Here is a 6,941-nt window from a genome sequence, read left to right as displayed (position 1 = left end):
TATATATATATATATATATATATATATATATATATATATATATATACGCTCTTTTTCATAATCTATATAAGTCAGTATCTGTGCCATTCTTATTTTTCATTCAGTATAGAAAGCTAAATTTTAACAATGAGTTACAAGACAGAGGGCAAATAAACTTAATCAAATTCTGAATAAATGAATAATTATTATTCTTAATTATGGATAATTCTTAATAAATTATATTATTATTACAAGAATAATTTTATGTATCTTTAATTTACAAAAAAACATTATATTGTGCGCGTTAACTTCTATATATTACATAAAACACATTATCGAAGTTATTATCTTCAACTGAAGTCGACACGTATTAAAAGTGTCATAAATAAAAAATATCCATTAAATACCTTAGGATCTATTATGAAGACATAATATTGCAAGAATAGTTACGTTTATAATGTATAGTCGTTTATCATTCTGTAATAATACATTTAAAAAATTCCGCGAAAAGTAAGCAAGCTAATCTAGATCATCTGTGGATTTATTCTGTCACTCAGTACTTGTTAGTGATTGATGTGTGTATACTTCATTCAACCTTCACAACAGAAACATCTTACCTACAGTAATTCTTACAAAGTTTCTAGAGAATCTGCAAGAATTATTTCTGAAATTCTTATAAAAGATATCAACACACGTTTGTGTCTCGTGCAGCAAGAATTAATTCATATTATTTGCCGACGATCTGGAAACTATGACAAAGACGCTACAAACAGCACTAGCATTATTGGCTCGTTCGCGGTTTGGGTTTATTCGAATATCCTCTTGGACATCCTAAATTATATCTTTCTTGCCTGTATATCTTGATTATGGAGCTTTTTTACGTACTTTATTTACTATCCAAGCTTCTCCATCATTATTAATATGTATTTCATCATTTCTCGAGTATCACAATATTGTACAACGTGACATATATCATAGTATTGATCACCGCGATTATATTGATATTTATTAGCTTCTTTTATTTTAAGGTAAAAGTTTTTAAATGTATTCATAATCCCTAATATTACTTGATTTTTTAATATTTCTTAATTTTTTTGTAATTATTTTTTTCATTGAAAGCATTAAAAGAGTCTTGATTTCACAATTATAAATACAAAGAATGCACAAATCTTATGAAAAATGGGTTTCGAATTGCTGTAATATTTTTTAGCTTATATCAAGTTAATTAAAAGTCTTCGAAAACACAAACCTCTAAATGCTTTAGATTTTGTTCCAGGACCTTCGGAAGATTATGGCTAAGTGCATAATCTTGCTTTAAGAGGCCGTAAGCTGTAAACTATAAGTCATAAATGACGATATATTTGTCACAGAACTTATATTTTTAGGCCATAAGAATTAGATTCTGCTCAATTCGCTTAAGTCCAACGGTTAAAAACTTAAAAATTATGCAAAAACAGTTTAAAAACAAAAATTATTCTTTATAGCAAGGATCGAGTATATCACATCTTATGAAAATAGTCAAAATAAGTCTTTTTTATTAACATTAGTTATAATAAATACTGCATAATACATCATGGATATATATACTATACATATGTCACGGAAAAATTTGTCGGACATAATATTACGAAAAAAGTATCATATTTTTCAATATTTCAAAAAATATTATTACAGTATAAAACATGAAAAAAAGTTTTATTTTCTAATTTCAAGAAGAATGTTAAGATTTTTGAAATGACAATTAAGGAGACTTACGAAAATCAGGGACTCTGTTCTGTGAAAAGCAAGGGAAACTCATGTAAATCACACATCTCAAAAGAATGAAACGCCCGTCACGTCCACGTCATTCATTCTGCATAATTAATTCTCAATAATTATGCATTCTGTATGATTCTGAGGATGGACGCAAAACTAAAATCATAAACATACCATTGAGACATTTGAAGATTTATGCCTGTAAAGAATTTTAATCAGCTTGACGTAAACTACAAATTAAATATAAAATATAAAATTTATATGATTAAAACCCATTTTTCGTAAGATTTGTGCAGATAGAGTTCTTCATAAAAAATTTTTGAATAACTCAATTTCAATGTTTATATTATTATTTATTCTAAACAAAATATGTTTAAAAATTAATGTTTATATTTATATTACTTTACCAAATTAACATAACATTTTAAAATCTTATGTTTCAAATATGAATATCTTTCTTATAATTTCTTTATCTATTACATTTCCTGTACATAGTAACAATAATTTTTATTCAAATATGAAATTTCCATTTATAATCGATCAACATAATTTTTTAAAGGAATTGAAAATGTGCTTACATAAACTTTCTTTAGTGGACGACACAATAAAAGTAATCGATGCGCCAAAGAAGTACCAATGGTTACGTAAATATATATAATTATAATTCGATAATTCGAATAATAATTGGGTGAATTGTAAACATTTTTTATAAATTAGCAACAAGTGCTTATTTTGTTAAAAGATATGATGTAGATCTCCGTAATATTTATGAACTGTTTGTACTGGGATATCCGAGCAATGTACATATCTTAAGTGCTCTAATTTGGGAACTATCCTTAAGTTAATAAATATGTAAACATTTATTTCGTAAGCAATTTTTTATTGACCGTGTGCATCAACATATTCATAGTCTGTGAAATATGTAAAAATTTTCTAAAGCTGTTTAAGTATAATTTTATATAATATAATTTTATATAATATAATTTTATCAGTATTAGTATTAAAATTATAAAGAATGTATATAAGATAACTTAAATGGGAAAAATGATAAAAGTTTATTCTATTATACATATATGTAGCAAATATAAAATATAATAAAACGTAAAAGACAAATAACAAAATTCTAATTTATTCTGACTTTAATTATTTATTAACGTAATTAAAATATACATATATAATGTATATATATCTTAATTTTAATGACAAAAAAAATAACTAAATCTCGCTTATTCAATTCAGATACACAAGTCTTCGGAGAAATATTCCAATAAAAAAATGTGATAAAGTTATAAAATTATATAAAAATTCTGAAAAATTATATTAAAAATTCTGAAAAATTATATTAAAAATTCTGAGAAAAATTTTCAGAGAATATATTAAATTTGTCTAAAATTTAATTTTTATTAATACTAATGCTATTTATTCTAAAACTGAAAAATGGATTAATTTTAACACATATACATTAATAAATTAAAAATAACAAAATATTATTTATCATAAATGATAGAGTTTGATATCTAACAATTAATATAATACATTTAATGCTTTATAATAGTGTCATCTAATTTTTTACATAATTATTTAATAGAATTTTTGCGTATTTCCGAACTTTCATGAAAGATAGTGTATATTTAACGTTTCATTCAATTATTTAATTTCAATTAGATTTTACAATTTATATTACAAATAAAACTCAGGGAGGTAAAATTTGGCGTGGGATATTTCTACTATGGATATACTTTCATTTGTCAGGTATGTCTTATTGTCCTATATTAAATAAAATTGTAAGCATGTAATAAACATGTACATATAATATGTACATATAATAAAACAAACACTTCCACATTCAATCCTGCAAATTACATAAATATCTAAATGGCAACATTATATTGGAATCACTTCTTAACTTTGTTTATTTTTCATTATTTTATGTATAAAAATCTTCTTTTATATTTATTGTTCTAAATAATTTAACACAAATATTTTCATTAAGTATAATAAAAGTATATTTATTCAGATGTACGATGCAGTTTTGGTTACTCTGATAACTTTAATACAGGTACATAATCCGTAACACAGTACAAGAAGAAAAATATTTTAGAAGTATAATAATACATTTGCTCAAGATTGTTTTACGCTGAACGTAATACCGTTTGCAGAATTTGCTTAGCACGTCAAGATTTTGAGTAAATTGAAATGAAATGATCCAAACATAGTTATTTGTAACATTTTTTGTGGCAAAAGAAGAACTGATAAACTCTAAACTCTCTAAATAAACTCAAGAACATCTGAAAATATAATTCAAGAGCTTTTGAATGAATTTTGGTTTATACATTTTTACGACATTCATAAAGGCTATTTGAATTTTAAACTTTCGAAAATTTTCAAGAAAGGTATATTATATTTATGCATGGTGTTAGTGCATGTGTGTATGTGCGTGTCTGTGGATGGCTAAAATTGTAAATTTATGGAATGTTACAGAAAATATAAAATTTAAACAGCTATAACTTAATGAAAAAAATCATATGAGCATGAAATGAAGTTCGTTTGAAAATTCTTGAATTATACTTTCAGATGCTGTTCAGTTTATTTATTTAGAAATTATAATTATTTTATATAATTATTTTTTTGCCATAAAAAATGTTAAATGTAGTAAAAATGCCATTTTTGATCCCTTTCATTCTAATTTATTCAAAATTTTAGCGATCTAGGCAAATTCTATTCAACGGCAGTGTGAAAAAAACCTTCGGGAAATGTACTCTCACATTTCGAACAGAAAAAAAAAGTGATTTTTTTGTCGCACCGTAATTTGTCTTTTTTCTAATGCATAAAAAAATGGTTTGATATCAACATACATAGTTAAATGCATTTTAATTGAATTTTAAGTTGTCATGACAGTTTCTAGATTTTACAACTAGAATGTTTAATACTTTACTATATAAGGATTACTTTATTATAAGGATTATATTATACCATTATTATATTGTATTATAAAGCTTTTTTAAATATTTTTTAGTTGGATATGTTAGAAGGTCATTAAATACCCGCATTATTATCAAAATTCTAATTAATATTAACTTCAACGCACTGTAGCAGTTTGATTATTGTGCCAGCCAGTCGTCGTAGATCAGGTGAACTGCATTCTGTATTGTTTTATGACTTTCATGTCGTACGACGAAGGGAAGTTTTATTCTTCTTTATTTAGTAAACAACAAAGAATTATATTACATCATGCGCGTCATGCGTAACTCGAAATCCGTAATTTGAAATGATATATGTACTTTAATTTAAAGCGAACAAAACTGCATAAAAATTCTGCATTAAAGAGTTTAAAATATGCGATATTTCTAAATATTTTTTTTATAGATAATTATTTAAATCATGTATGAAACATTATAAATGTGTTTTAAAAAATACAATGTTTTGTTCTTATAGATAAAAACATTATATTTTGCGAAACTGTAATGTATCGTCATGTTGTTACATGGGCGCAGGAATGTTGCGAGTTCGTCATTTTGTTAAAATTGTAATATTCACCGAATAATTGGTTATTCAACATTATTACCGATACATACAATAATATTCGATCATGTGCCGTATATATCCATTGCATTTCTATTCTACAAAATTATTTTATATAACTATGCATAAATTCTCTGATAAAAATAAAATGTAAAGCGTATGTCAATAAAGCATTAATTGGAGTGTAAAGGAAATGTAAGGAGGGAGTAATAGACACGTAAAAGAAATCCGTAAGAAGCGAAAATTGGAACAAGAAACGTAAAAGAAACATAAACTAAACATTAAAGAAATATAAATATTAAAAAAATATAAATAAAAGTATAGATGAATGTTCGTTGAATGTAAACAGAAGAGGCAAAAAGCAAAAAATAGAAAACAAAGAGCACATTAGAGCAGAATAGGCTTAATTTTTGTCTCGGACGACATAAAATGATAAAACAAAAAATCGAAAAAGAAGCAAAAAGACAAGATGCAAAAACTAGCAAAAAGAAGAAAACAAAAAACAAAAAACACATTGTAGAATAGACTTAATACATAATACATTACGCACAACAATTAGAGGATCACAGAAATTTGTAATTCATCCGAATCCATATTCTAAATCCATAAAAATGGATTCCATATAAAAAATTTTTATACATATCAAAGTTTCAATAAAGTAAAGTAATTACATAAAATTCTATAAGTTATTATTCTATAAGTTATTTTATAACTTTTTACAAGAAATATACGCTAGCTGCATAATGAAGGAAATTATATTAATATGAAATATACATAAAAGTGATTAATTAAAAATAAGTAATTTATATGTGTAACATTTATTCTACATATTTACATAATTCTTTTTATGTTTTTTTTACTTAACTATTAAATAAAATAGAATTCATGATATATTTTTACGGTACAACTTTTTTTTAACTCAAGTTAAATTAAAATAAAAAATTTCTTATTCATAATTCTTTTTTAAATAAAATAATGAATTTTCTACTCAATTTTAAATTGAATAGAAATTGAATTCATGGCCCATTTAAAAAAAACTTTTTTTTATTCAATTGGATTAAAAAATGCATTTCTTATTCAGAATTTTAAATTGAGCAATATTTACGATGCACAGAAATGGCTGATATTATTTTTAGATACAACTGAATTGAAAAACTGCATTTCTTATTCACAATTTTGAATTGAGAAGTATTCACGATGCACATAAAATACTATAATTTATAAAATACTATAATTATTATTTTTAGATTAAAAACATTAATTATTATTCTTATTATTGTTTAAATTAAAAAGCAAATACTCCATACCATTTCTATAAATGAATAAAAATACATTCAAGATTGAAAAGGAATAGATATTTGTTTCATGCAATTCCTATAAATGAATAAAAATGCATTCAGAATTGAAAATGATTCATTTTAACATTCATAAATTCGTATTTCTGAAAATCTGAATACATACATTTTAATCCATTTCAATCCATTTCAATCCATTCTCGTTTGCTAGATGGAACTTTTTGGGCCAGTATCTCAAACTAATCTAATAACTAATCTTATAAACTTAGCTGTTTGAATGAAATCTGTCTTTATTAATGCTTTTTATATTAACAATTAAATATATTTTATGTTTAATTATTATTATAAAGAATAAAGATTTTAATTTTTCTAATTTTATTAATTAAAAAT

The sequence above is a fragment of the Atta cephalotes genome (genome assembly GCF_000143395.1).
Source record: "Atta cephalotes unplaced genomic scaffold scaffold00005, whole genome shotgun sequence".
Classification (NCBI taxonomy): Eukaryota; Metazoa; Arthropoda; class Insecta; order Hymenoptera; family Formicidae; genus Atta; species Atta cephalotes.
Note: the sequence above shows the minus strand (reverse complement) of the source record.